This window comes from Lissotriton vulgaris, chromosome 6, assembly GCF_964263255.1.
Source record: "Lissotriton vulgaris chromosome 6, aLisVul1.2, whole genome shotgun sequence".
Lineage (NCBI taxonomy): Eukaryota > Metazoa > Chordata > Amphibia > Caudata > Salamandridae > Lissotriton > Lissotriton vulgaris.
Genome location: NC_141694.1, coordinates 561,397,408 through 561,412,792, shown reverse-complemented (window position 1 = coordinate 561,412,792; position 15,385 = coordinate 561,397,408).

The following is a 15,385-nucleotide window of genomic DNA, read 5'->3' as shown; positions in this document are numbered from 1 at the left end:
ACAAGCGTAAATGCGAGACCTGTTGCATTGCAAATGCTTGAGATCACATGGGGTCTTCCACCCGTTAAGTACCAAGAGTCCTGTGTGCCTGTGTTATTATTGTACAACTGGTACTGGGCACGCCCCGAAAAAGATTATCCTAGCATTGCTTGATATCTTGTCTAAGATAAAACTTACTCTGTCTCGAGAATCTTGCCCCATAAAGCAGCATACTATGGGTTGGTTTGATTCTGGGTGGGTCTGTGTATCTGCCTGTGTTGGGTGTGATTGGAGGTGGTAGAGGCCAGTAGCCCTACTGTTTTCCCAACTCAAGCCCATGATAGAATAACTGAGTTAATACCCCTCAGAACAGGACAATAACTTACATAGCCGCAACAATTGACACAGATGACTTACTTTAATACGGATTTGACAGTCCAGACTAGATAGAGAGGCACCTAAGCAGGCCTCTATTCCCCAACACCTGGATGACAGGGGGAGAGAGTGATGACAGTAAAAGGGAAGGGGCAGCATTTTTCAATGCTGGCCTAGGGCGGCAAACACCTAGAAATGGCCCTGCTCCCCCTGTAACAAAAATAAAGGTATGCCCTCATGTAACGCAACTGGTGTTATGTAAATCGCTCTGATACCCGATACCGGGTCAGGTTTGCGCTTTATAAAACTCCTTTTTTAAACAAAAAATGATCTAATTTGGATCAAAAGCTACCGTTGGGAGTTGAAGATCTAGGATTTAGGAGGCAGTGAACATTTCAGATATAATTTTTTCTAAAACACTCAATAGCTTTATGCAAACACTGATGCCCATAGATAAATACAAAAATTGCTTTTGAGTTTACAGCTATAATATTGGAACCCATTGCACAGCTCTCATTCACATTGGAAAATTGTATACCATCAGTAACACCTGTACATCTGGTGATTAGTTTTGAAACGTGCATTCCATTTTAAGTTATGACCAAATAGTCACTCCAATATACAGGTAGTCAAGTCAAGTCAGTCAAATGGTCTTTATTCGGATATAAAATATCCATAAAAGTACAAATAATCACTGCCAATAAACATATAACATACATTCATCAACATCAATAAAAATACAGAAAGAATTAAAAACGGGATAGGACAATAGTCTTACAGTCAATAAATAGCATAAAACCAAAGTGCAAGGCGTAGCAATAGAGTACAAATGAGCGCAAATTTAAACCTTCAATAAGTACAAAAAAGAAATCTAGCAGCATTATCGTGCAAAGATCGCAAATTTGTAAACTTTGGACTAAGCGCAAAGTAAGCAATTGTAAACATCCGACTGAGTGCAAAATAAGCTATCACATGTATGCTAGATCCAAATCGAAGAGCGATTACTAGTATATGACATGGTTTAAGGTGCATTCATAGAAGCTCGTGAACGTACCACTGCTCGCAGAAATGAGCTCACTCGAAAAATCATGTCATCACAACCCAGCTGCAGTATTTCCTGATGTGCTAAGGTATAATCAGAAATCGCATTTACCTTTAAAATAGGGGATTAAATATTGTTTTGTATATCTTACATAAAATTTACAGAAGAACAGGAAATGTAACATTGTTTGTTTACAACCAGTGCCACATGGGCAGCATGTCTCCTCCAGGTTACTAGTAAAACCAACCGGGAAACAGATTGAGTATTTTATGCTGTTATCCTGAGGCGAAAAAGCAAACTCCTATTCCATCTTCCAATATTTTTCCTAGATAGTCCTGTGGCATAATAATTGTTACTTAATGACCTCAGGATGAGAATATATCTAATAATTGAAGATTTACACAACTCGTTTTTTCCTCTTTCTTCACGATATAAATCAGGTAGTGAAAAACCAGTTTCATCGGAGTAGAGTCAATTACCCTTTTAAAGGTAGAATTGGAGCACCCAAAAGACAAAGTTTATACTTTATATTTACTTGGTATTTAGAAGAAGCACAAGTAAAGAGAGGAGAAAATAAAAGCAACCAGAGGTAACGAGCTGGAGACTTCAGAGCCCTCATGCCTCAGACCACATTGCTGGTTCACTTAGAGAACTGGTTGTGCATCCTGGTCATCAGGACCTGACCCTTAAGGGGGTACAAACTTGCATTGCAAGCAAGTTGGACACTAGTTCCTGGTACTTAGAACATTGTACTGCCTCCTGTCTAGAACCAAGCCAAGGGCATCAAAGCAAGGTGATGATCTTGCAGGGATTCTGCTTAGAACCAGAAGTATGCCTGGGACCACAGACCATCAGTAGTAAGGAAGAGAGCCAACATATAATATCAGTAGCTATGGGCCCCAATCCAGACTAGCTCATAGTGCCTTACTTGCTCTCCTTACATTTCCAGAGAAACAAGTAAATTGGCACCCCGGAACACAACACTCTAGACCCTCTCAGGGATCGCGTTTGCTCACTCATACATATCCACAATAAACTGAGAAGAGATACGAAGAACGGTTACAATATTTATTGAAACTACAGTGCTCTTTTTTCTGTGCTGCAATTAAAAGACATATACAGGTCAGAAATGTGATTACCATAATCAACAGACTGTTCTCAATGAAAAACTCTGTCATACTGAAAGACAGATCTGCCTCGCCTACTCTCGCTATGGAAACTCCGTGTTATTTTATAGATCTCTGGGATTAGGGGGGACCCCATACCTGGAATACATAGGTAGTAGTACTACATCTCAGGGCCCGGAGCTCTCCCTCTTGCCTTTGCTCTACGAGAATGGGTTCGCTCCATTTTCAAAACGACAAGTCATCGGTCTAATTAGCTACATTGTTAATCTAGGAGTGTTATTTAGTCCTCAGTCGGAGTGTCACGAAATTTAACTTGAAAATGCCGATGGAAGTAGAAGAACTTTCAATTTAAAAGATGTGCATCGAAAGGATATGATGGAAAATCACAAGAAAAAATTGGTTAGTTCGGTGTGGTAGTTATGGTCCGTCCTACCCTCGAATAAAGATCATCGAGAAGTAAGCACTTTAAGTGATGCTAATCACTTGTCACTGAGTTGCTGAGCTAAGGATCTGTTGAGTTTTGTGAGGACGTGTCGCTTCTGGCTGAAGAAGCTTCTGCGTTCATGCTGAAAACTTTGCTAATGGGTTGGTACGCACGCTCATGGCAAACACAATACCGCTGCACTAAACATGTAACACACTGTGAAACGAGCTCACCATGGCGATTGTGATTGTGAAGCTGTAGTGTATATGATTTGGCACGCAGCTGTCCCTGCATCCCTCCACAGTCAACTATCCTGCCTGCGCTGACTCTAAAAGAACAGGAAACGGAAGGACTAGTTTCTGTGAAAAGCCTTACGCCATCTTGTGGTGAAGAAGTCCTAGCATTCGCCATACGGGAGTGTTACAGGACATTTTTCTCTTACTGATTCTTGATAGCTTAATCAATAATTAGAACATCCAACATATTACTTAACAAAATAAAGTTTTACTAACGATAGCAACGGTGCGATCTTTAATCGGTGTATTTTAGCAAACAGCTTTTAGCAAACCAGGTAGGACAAGCGCTTTTTACCATGTGGTTTCCTTACGCATCTCCTTATACTTTGTTTAAAAAGCATCTTACACATCTGAATGGCTATTTAGCAGAAGGCTACCAGTTTGTCGATTCGTCCCCAGTCGCTTTCGTCACGATACACAACATGCTTTGCTAACATTTAGCTTTCTTGTGTGAGTTATTTGACTGCACCACAATTCTTACACTCCGGGGAGGTTATGTCAGTTTCAAACGTTGCATGTTTCTCTTGCTTCGGACCACCACAGCCTGTATAACAACAAGCACAGTCCGCTTTCACTTTCGTCCGTCTGAAAGCTTTCTTGTCTTTATGGGGCCATGTGTTTGAAACACATGGCCCCATAAAGATAAGAAAGCTTTTACGACAAACATATATCAGGCGAACCCGTCCAAATTGGCCGTCTGAAAAACAGAAAAGTCTACATCACGGAATGCTCTTTCCCAATGGCTGGCCACCGTTTAGCATAAACGGTGACGCCGGCCAGTGGGAAAGAGAGGGGGGGCTTAAAGTCCGATACTCAAAGCTCTTCAAAAACATAAAATCTCGCCAGCGAAACTGCGCATATGCGCAGCCCACGTAGGCGAGACCTAAAAAGGGTTCCATTCCAGGAAATTTTATAACTGTTAATTTGTCCACACTGCATTTTAAAAATTCAATACGCTCTCTATCACTGTTACAAAAGTCATAAAGCGTGAATTAACATCCAGACTGCTAAACATTTTCTTTATGTAACCCAGCAACGCAATCTTAGTGGCTTTATCTAGTTTAAGATTGTCGGACAGTACCTGCCAGTTAAACATTTTTTTATGCATAGTCCATAGTGATAACCACAACAGAAGTGGGCACAAATTAATATAATGTGCAGTATAATCTATCCCCCGCTCGGTGTTGTAGATATGGTCTTAGAGACAGCCATTAACCTCCTCTAAATTGATTCTCTACTGTCTGGAGGGCTCAATAATCCTGCACTCCCTAGAGCCCAGCACTATTAGTAGCAATGGGAATGCATTTGGTTTTTAGAAATGGTTATCGATTCTTTACGAGGTTTTTTCCTCAATGTAGAAGAAAAACTGAAGGAACCCTCCATGCTCCTAGCAAATTCAGCAGATTTTACATGCTCCAATGGCTTTCACGTACAAGAATAAGCAAATAAAACACCCAAATTGCGGTATTTAATAACATCCGGGGTCAGGTCGACGCAGGGCATACCACACTGCTGATTCTTCTTGACCTCACCGCAGCCTTTGATACCCTGTCTCCATTGAGGTTGGTAGAACGTCTCAAGGAGATAGGGTTAGGAGGCACGGCCCTTAAGGTACTTAACTCATTCCTCAGTGATCGGGTACAGACAGTGAAAATGGGCTAATTCCACTCGGCTCCTAGCCCTCAGTTATGTGGAGTCCCGCAGGGCTCCTCATTGAGCCCGACCCTTTTTAAAAAAAAAATCTTTTTATTGTAAAAACAGGCTCCAGAAAATAGCACGTCAGTCAGCATCGGTAATACCTAGATACATAGAAGACTCAGTAAAATTTACACATCATATTGACAATTTAGCCTACATATACAGATCAAGCCCCTGGTGTAGATCCCATCGCCAACACTCCGTCTCTCCACCTAGGCAATAGCACCCATCACATAATATGGACAACTCATTCCCAACCCCCCTCCCACACCCGCTCCCACCCCACATCAGGCAACAGAACTCTGTCACGAAGCTTAACGGAGGTGCGTAATCTGCGGGATCACCCTCAGTATCCAGTCAAGTAACGTGAACCAGAACGCACCATGGCTACTAACCAGTATCAGACTCTTCCTGGGTATCAACTAGCTCTCCTCTATACAGCCGCCATGCCGCCCAAATTTTCACCCATTTCTTGGGGCACCCCCTACTATTATATATGACTCTCTCAGCTCTTTGGCACCAATCGAGGTCTCGTTCCCAGTCCTCCACTGTTGGTAAAATCTCGCTCCCCCAAAGTCTCGCTATATTCCTCTTTGCGACCATGCTTGCCGGTGCCAACCAAATCTTGTCCCATTTCAGCCAGGTGGTATCACTCGTGACTCCCAGGACATGCCATCTCGCTTCCAGCGGGACCTCTGCTCCTACTACCTCCGCCATGATGTCAGACAGTCAGGACCAGTAGGCCTGGACCTTAGTGCAGTCCCATAATATATGGAAGAACGAACCCTCTTCGACACACCCTCTCAAGCAGAATTGCGAGTTCACATAGCCTATTCGAAACTGTGTCGTGCGTGGGGTGTAGGAGCGATGCAGAATACGGAGTTAAACCAGCCGGAATCTAGCCTGGATCGCCACTTCTCGCGGGCTTTGCAAGGCCTCCCAGTAGCAGATGTGATGGGACCCCCTCAAGACTCAATCAGGCCAGGGAAAGGAGGGGAATGAAATGTCACACTAAACAGAACAGATTTCCCTCAATGGCCACACAACTCTAATGTAAATATATCTCTATTGTAAGTGAAATACTGATGACAAATGCACAACAATGTATTTCATTTCTTTCAAGAATTGTAACATTTATTTCATTTTCTCTAAATTATCATTTCTCTTTTATATAGGAATTTCTTCTTATTTCATCACTAGTAGAAAATTATTTTTTTTTTAAAGTTTTTCTTGACAAAGACATTTTATGATTCAAACAACACAAAAGGAGAGAAAAGAGACATAGAAGGAAATGCATACAATACATGATTATATACAAAAATATATTTTCTTATACAATACAAACAAATTATTACGCCCCTGGTAAAAATCAATCTATCACAACATACTCACACATTCACACCCAAACCACATACATCACCACGCCATCTGAAACAAGGAGACTGAATCATATATGGCAGAGGCACCCTGCCAATATATAGGTCTCAGAGCTTAGTATGAGACCCCGCACTTGGTCGATGCGCGTTTCGGCGGCTCAAGGCCACCTTCTTCAGGACTACTTCCAGATAAACAACCCAAATATCCAGGGGACCTACAATATAATAAAGATTGTCACCAAAAAATTGTCCGGTCAAAAACACAAAAATAGCATGACGTTACATTGTTAAAAACAACACCTAGTACCCCAACGTGACCGTCCAGCATATAAACTTGAGAAAAAGAGATAAACATACACATTTATACATAACAAAAATAAAGTACCTTTAGTGAAGGGCAAACATGAATAAAGCCAAATATGACAGTGGTAATCCCACTGTGATTAAGTTGTCCTCTATATGATCGAACTATTTAATTGAAGAGCAAATCCGACCAATTTAAAGAGTATATATATTGATGCAGAAAGGGTTTCTATGGTTATATCCTGTATTTATTCCGATATTCCTGAGTTATGCATCTTTCAGTGTCGCTTTCTGAGGGTAAAGAGACCAGATAGGGAGGCTATAATCTATATCATAGTCTTATTTTATCAAGAATGTAAACTGCACAAGAACGTGTCTCTTACCCCTATGGAAGATGCTGAAAGGTCATACAAAATTTTTTCACCGGATCAAGTCATAATATGCTCTTCAACTGAAAGTAAATATAATGAAGGAAAAATTAAGAGAAACTGTGACTACAAAAAGAAATGTCATATCTGGCTATGTATGTTTGAAAACACCCACCTCTTAGAGCAAGTTGGTTTTCTCCATAATAATGGTGTCTTCTCTATATAGTTTCTTTTTTTTAAAAGCGGTGTATGTAGAGGCGCTTACACGTATATACGAGTATCCTGTCATAATAAAAGAACAAGATCTTAGCTTTGAGATATAATCACGAAATCTCGCACATGAATCACAAACTCTGTACCCGATGTGGTGGTTATCATATCCTCGTAGAAATAATGAGAAAGGAAGAGGATAGTACTAGACTATGTCTCTATATCAAAGGTGCCCAGCAAAAAAGAGAGTACTGATATCGCATCCCCCTAGGGGTGTCACAGTGTACTAAGAGAAAATACTACAAAGTGTTCAAAAGCCCATAGTACAAGTTAATGCAACTGTTTATATGGGTATCCGTAAACATTGAAGTATGCGGTTACCGATGAAGCTATACTCCGGAATAGGGCATGCCGATATGCGTTTCCTATCTCGATATCATTCTAAAAAAATATATACTACAAGGAATAGCTGAGAATAGTACCAAGGTGTGTGATTCTTAAGACGTGACACTTAAAAAGAGACAGGTTCCAGCAGCCAATACACTTAACACTAAAGTGTTCAAAAGCCCATAGTACAAGTTAATGCAACTGTTTATATGGGTATCCGTAAACATTGAAGTATGCGGTTACCGATGAAGCTATACTCCGGAATAGGGCATGCCGATATGCGTTTCCTATCTCGATATCATTCTAAAAAAATATATACTACTAGGAATAGCTGAGAATAGTACCAAGGTGTGTGATTCTTAAGACGTGACACTTAAAAAGAGACAGGTTCCAGCAGCCAATACACTTAACACTCTGCGAAACTATCAATCAGCAGTTTGCCGTCACAAAAATATACATTCAGAGCCCACCGAATATAGATAGGAAAATGGTTGTAAACTTAGTGGTAGTATACAAAGTACGAGTAAATGTTGTGCATTTGTCATCAGTATTTCACTTACAATAGAGATATATTTACATTAGAGTTGTGTGGCCATTGAGGGAAATCTGTTCTGTTTAGTGTGGCATTTCATTCCCCTCCTTTCCCTGGCCTGATTGAGTCTTGAGGGGGTCCCATCACATCTGCTACTGGGAGGCCTTGCAAAGCCCGCGAGAAGTGAAAGAAAGAAAGAAATGAAATACATCGTTGTGCATTTGTCATCAGTATTTCACTTACAATAGAGATACATTTACATTAGAGTTGTGTGGCCATTGAGGGAAATTTGCAAGGCCTCCGTCCAGTCATCGTTCTCTACCAACCCTATGTCCGATTCCCATTTTTCCCTTAGCGGACCCAGGAGATCAGTCAGATTATTGATACGTTTTTTGTACATGAGGGAGATGGCTTTGTCTATCATTGGGTCCAGTAGCAACCTGTCTTCCAGTGAGGCGTATTCCAGCAATTGATCCCCAGCTTGTAGGTGATTATATAGTGCGTGTCTGAGCTGTTGGTAGTGCAGGAACTCTTCATTCCCCATTTGGAATTCTGTCTGGAGGGACACGAACCCCACCATATCCCCTCTCTTCCATACATCCACAAGCACATCAATGCCTATAAGACTCCATTTGTGAAGATCCTGTAGCTTCGCCACCGCCGGGAAAAAGTTTCCGGCCCACAGAGGGGTCTGATCCGTGAGCCTCGCACCCCAGCCCAGCAATTTTGTCGCCCGTTTCCAATTTCCTACTACTGCGGCCGTCTGGGGTGGCAGGGACATACAGCGCCTGCCTCTACTATAAAGAGCAGCCAAATATGTATTGTCTCCGAAAACCATGCGGTCCACCCGGAACGCCGGCTCCTCCATGGGGCAAACACCCACCCATTGACGTTAATCAGCTGTGTTGCCCAATAATACAGACAGAAGCCTGGGATCGCCAGCCCACCTTCATACGCCCCCCTCTGCAATTTTCTAAGAGCGATCCTTGGACAACCCCGCTCCATAACAAAGAGCGTTGCTCCGATTCAATCACTCTGAAGATTTGCTCCGGTACCAGGAATGGCGTGTTTTGCAATACATAGAGTAGACGGGGGAGTGCCATCATTTTAAATAGGACCGCACGACCCATCAGGGAAAGCGGGAGGGTCTTCCAATGCTCGATGTCTTCACCTAGCCGCTCCAGTTCAGACGACACGTTCAGGCGCATAAATTCTGCCTCTGACTTCGTTATCCAGATCCCCAGGTAGCGGAATACCTCCTTCGATACCAGCCCTTCGCACGCTTCTGTTAGACACGGCGGCGGGCCTGCCAGGACATGACCCAGGGACTTATCACAGTTGTTGCGGTACCCTGAGGAGGCACCAAACCTGCGTAGGATCTCCATCAATCTCTGGATGGAGGCAGCTGGCCTTTGAACGTACAGGAGAACATCGTCAGCATATAATGAAATACGCTCCTCCCATCCGCCCCCGAGATCTATGCCCCACACTCTGAGGACTGTCCGCACCCATGTCGCCAATGGCTCCAGGGCTAAGGCGAACCGGGTCGGGGAGAGCGGTCACCCCTGCCTCGTGCCCCACCCAAGTCTTAACTCCCGGGACAAGGTTCCATTAACTCTAACCCTTGCCAGTGGTTCGGTGTAGAGCAATCTCACGCACGCCCGGAACTTGGCCCCAAATCCCAGTTTTGCCAGAACAGCGTAAATGTAATGCCATTCCATACTATCAAACGCCATGTGGGCATCTAGTGATAGCAGGGCTGCCGATTCGTGTGGGCGGGCTGAAACCGTCTGCAGTACCCCAAAAAGACGCCTTAAATTAAGCTGCGTGCTTCTGTGTGGCATAAAGCCCGACTGATCCGGGTGGATCAGAGACTGCACCACCGCCCCCAGTCTGGTGGCTAGGATCTTACCCAGAACCTTTGTTTCATAGTTGAGGAGCGATATGGGCCTGTAAGAACTGCACAGGTCTTGCGGCTTGCCGGATTTATGAATTACTACTATTGTAGCAGATCGAAGGTCCTTCGCAAGCAGCCCTTCCTGCTGGGGCTCATTGTACATCCGCAGCATGTGGGGCGCAACTCTGCCAGAGACGCATCCAAAGACCTCAGCCGGGAACCCGTTGGGCCTAGGCGCCTTCCCTGCCTGCAAGTCACCCATGGCATTTTCTATCTCCTTTACCATAATATCTGAGTCCAAAATATCTCTATCTGCCGGCTCCGAAGTAGGCATCTGCAAGGGGGCCAGAGCTCGACCCTTTTTAACATTTATGTTGCCCCTCTGGCTAAGGTTGTAAGATCCTTTGGATTTGAGGTGTTGTCTTATGCTGACGACACACAAATTATGGTGTCCATAACACACAGTATCAGGGAATCTGCTGCGAATTTCATATGTTGTATGCAGGCAGTCTCCGCCTGGATGGTAAAAAACTATCTGAGACTCAATGGGGAAAAGACAGTGGTCCTGATCTTCGGAAATCAACAGAACATCTGGTCCAACGACTGGTGGCCAGACACGCTTGGCTGTTGTCCCAGCCCTGTAGCCCATGGCAAAAATTTAGGGGTGAAAAGGGACAATTCTCTTTCTCTAAACCTGCAGATTAGCAGAACAATGTTCACCTGTTTTCGGAATATCAGGATCCTCAGGAAAATTTACCAGTTTCTTTCCTTTGCGGTATGAAAGTAGGCAGTTATTGCCTTAGTGATGTCCAGACTGGACTATTGTAATGCCCTTTATTTGGGCATTAACAAGAGTATGGTCCAACGCTTACAGTTGGTGCAGAATGCCGCTGCCAGGTTGGCGATGGACCTTCCAAAATATCACTCGGTCTCGGCCTCTCTCATTACCTTGCATTGGCTTCCTTTGGATCAAAGAATTTTGTTTAATACCATTGCCTGACCCATAATGCCTTCTTTGGCCTAGGCCCTGATTCTATCAAAGGGCTGTTCCAGCGCTATCTTCCCCCCAAGCAGCTTGGATCGGCGAGTAAAAATCTGCTCATAGTCTCAAGGTTCAAGAAGGCTAGATGGGGAGGCAGGGCTTTTCCAATGCCACTGCTATGCTGTAGAATTCCCTCCCTAATGATCTGTGGGGACAAGCGTCCCATTCCCTTTTCCGCAGAGCTCTGAAGACCTGGTTATTTACACAGATATCAGTTTGAGCATATTTCTAAACTCTGTAACTGTGTCTCTCTTGCAGAGCCTTGACTCCTTGGGGCTAAGTTTGTGCTCTATAAATCCAATATTCATTCATTCATTCATTCAAATTGGAGGAAGTGGGTACTGATCCAATCTTAAAATTATTTATAATATAAGGCATGGGTTTCCTCTTTTTCAGACCGTAAACTGTGAGATATGTTTTGGAATGGTTTATAGTTTGATCTAAGTCAGATATATAAGTATAAAACAGGTCCAACATCCTCTAAAGACCAAAAGGGGTCCTGGCAACAATCACAGCATCATCAGTGTAAAGTATCACTGATCTTGGACTGGGGCCAATACAAGGCAGATCTATACCTATGCTAATTAATGAGAAAATTCCAGCCCATTAATATACAAAATAAACAAAAAAGTTGCGAGCAGGCAACCCTACTACACAAAAGCAAAAGAACAATTGATGGACAGAATGCAGAACAATGTCTTACATTCACCCCAATAACAGAGATCTGGGCCTAAATCCATTATTTTTTTGCTCACCATGCCATTCCAGTTTGGACCCAGCCATATGCAAATCAGTCTTGACCCCGTGTCCAATGGGAACAGCCAAGCCCGAACTGCCAGGCCAGGTCCTCCCTGGACTGGAAACAAGCATCCTAGGGCCAGTTTCGGGGTTTCACCCCTCTTCAGCCAGGATAGCTTGATTCCAGTGGCATGGAGAGCACAGGACCCACATCTGGGCACACCCGTCCCACTCGGGGTGACAAGTGCAAAAAGAACAATTGATGGACAGAATGCAGAACAATTTCATACATTCACCCCAGTACAGAGATCTGGGCCTAAATCCATTGTGATGAAGGGTGTTACCCAGAAACCGGTCCCATGACGCTTGTTTCCGGTTCAGGGAAGACCTGGCTTGGCAGTTCGGGCTGGACTGTTCCCATGAGGCACAGGGTCAGGACTGTTTGCATATAGCTGGGTCTGAACTGAGGTGGCGAAGTGAGCTAAAGAATGATGATGAATTCAACCCAGATCTGTGACTAGAGGTGAGTGTCTGAAAAGTATCAGCGCTCCGTCCATCGTCTCCTTGTGTTTGCTTTGTTTGCGCTAAGTTGGCAGCGTATGCCCAGACGTTGGTCTCTTGCTCACTTTGCCACTGGATTCAAGCTGGCCTGGCTGATGAAGGGTGTTAGTCAGAAATAATCCCCTTTGGGTGAGTATGAGAGTAAACCACAGTTTTCTATCAAACAAACCCATATACATACAATAAGGAGCAATAAATGATTAACATGAATCAGACATACAAAAGACCTTGTACATTTTATTCATAAGAAAAACAAATTAAAAAACAGTACATTGTCAGAATAAAAATTCATAATAAAATGTGGGACAGTACATAGGGAAAATGGTTCCAATTAAAAAGCAGAGAGAGCCACCAGTATTATAATAACATGTGATTAAGTAACTCCAGATCTATAAATTCCACAATTTTGTAGGAGTTTCTTATCTCTTGTGGCCTAGTGCTCCTCCACCAGAATAGAGCATTGACGCGTTTCGGTTTATGGCACATACACTTCCAAAGCCAAAAAACCTTCTTCAGGAAATAACAATAAAATATCCCACAGAACCACAATGTCTGGAAAAAACAAATACATACAATAAGATATACAAACTCTTGACTGTCTAATTGCAAATGCAACAACATGTAATACAGTACTGCTCCTTAAACAACCACAATGTCACAAACCATGCACATATCTGTGGAAATACATCACATATTTTACACAAATAAATATACAATTTTTGATATGCCTGTTACATGTATACTAGTGCATATGCGACATACCAGTCACTTCGACTCGGTGTATATATAGGGCATTGATTTATAGATATATCTACACCTAGCACGGCCAGTGTTTTTAAGTCCAATGAGAGGTGCGAAAGAGAATAGATATCAATTATATGTCCTTATTAACATTTTGAAAGAGATATTGATCATTTACCTTCGTGGAAATTCAAAACAAGTGTTGTCTTAGTTACGGCCACTTCTATTACTTCGCCACCTTCTCAGTGTGTCTATAAAGAAATATTCATTGTCACTATAGACACCCTCTAAATATCTATGTAAAGCAATTCTTCTGCTATCATTTGTACGTGATGCATTAGAGATGTGCATGCTAGGGGAACAACTTATGCAATTAAATGCACTGGTAGCTTGGTGATACGGGAGGTATTAGCGTCTTGTTGCTTAATATGCCCCCCAGTTGTGTAAACAACCAAGCAATGGAGTGCCCATGGTCCTAGTACGATCCGACCGAAACTCCATTAACAAAAGCGACACTAATTTAAGGAAACATTTAAAAAAATGAACATTATGTGATTGCAGGTACGGCTCACTGGTTGTCTATGGGCCGGGTGACAAACATTAGGGAATGTTAGATTGAAAACAACGTGATAGGAATATCCCAAAGTTTGAACGTGAGATATCTACGCTAAACATGTATATTATACTGCGTCACTCTGGGTCACAATGATAGCTTAAAGAGTAATGGCTAAATATACCTCAGAATAGTAGTCCGATGCGCATAAAACTATGCTGCATCATAATGATGAAAGACGGCAAAAAGTCATGTCTTCAAGGTTAGCCTTCCTCCCGGTCAGACCGCCCGCAGTCTACAAAAGATATAAATAATGCGGAAACTCCAGGTTAGCACAATACCGGAATCGTGAAACTAGCCATAAGAGGTCCCTATCATACTATCACCCAAATAGCACGTACCTGCAGGTCGGATAGACGAAATAGTAACGTGGGGTACTGCGTGGTAAGACCTCCGCTATTACTTGAAGTTTGATGTAGGGCGGTTTATATCCGAAAAAGACGTGCGTTTGGGATAAAGCAAATCCGGGTTAGAAACAACTTCCGGATCGGCAGTAAAAATAAACAACGGACTACCTAAAGTCCAATTTTATTTGTACTAACGGTGCTTGATAACCATAGGAAACAAGCATCCGGCTATGTCAGCTTCATAGGAAACAAAAAGCGGACTACTATCTGTCAGTTTTCATGTCCGCATTGATAAACAGGGTTTTGATAGGAAACAAAAAGCGGACTACTATCTGTCAGTTTTCATGTCCGCATTTATAAACAGGGTTTTGAGTCGTCTATAGATGTCAGCAAAACGGCCTTCATATGCACCATGTTGTCTTGCCATTTTGCCTGCTATTATCGGACACAACTTTCTAATTAGAACATTTACTGGGCATTAAAATGCTGAACGGTCAACAATATGTGTACTATCATGGTAGTGACTGAACTTTACAAATAATTTTCACAGGAATGGATGGTATTAATTCATCATAAAAAGCCACCTATAACATTCTAGATTAGTTACCCAACATAAGCGTCTTGAAATTGAAATAGTCAATAACAATTTATATACAATATATCAATAACAATCTGTACATAAATACATGTATGTATATTAATGCTACCACGACTAGCCAATTTACACAAACAATCTCTTTTCTTTAGTTTTCAACCTGACATATGCCAGAATACATTATGTTGAGAGCATAGGAGACTAATTATTCAAAAAAAGGGTTAATCATCACAAAACATGTTCAGAACATAGGTATTTCAGAAAAGTCAATACAACATTATTATCTCTATAATTTTTTTGTAAATAAATAAGCATATGCAAATGTACCTACAAAAAATCCTCAGTATACTGGAAAAGCCTATTGAGGGTTAGTTAGTGTATAAAAAATCTCACAATATAGGACAAATATTACGCTTTTGGTACAGTGATTCTTATATTTTTTGTAAAAAGCTATATGTCCATTAGTTACTTATTGAGTCATAGGTTACAGATTATTAGTCCTATTTCTCACACCTCAGACAACATCTATTTTAGACCTAAACCGGTCTAATAAGGCGTTCCCATTCCTCTTTTGAGTTCAGACCATTTCTAACGGTATTGAGGATGGATATATACCACTGTTCACGTGATTTACGTTTTAGTTGCATGTTACCACCACTCTTTCCAATGGACACCTTTTCCAAAATAAACCAGGTGAAATCATTCTCACTGTGGCATAATTTCAAAAAGTGTTC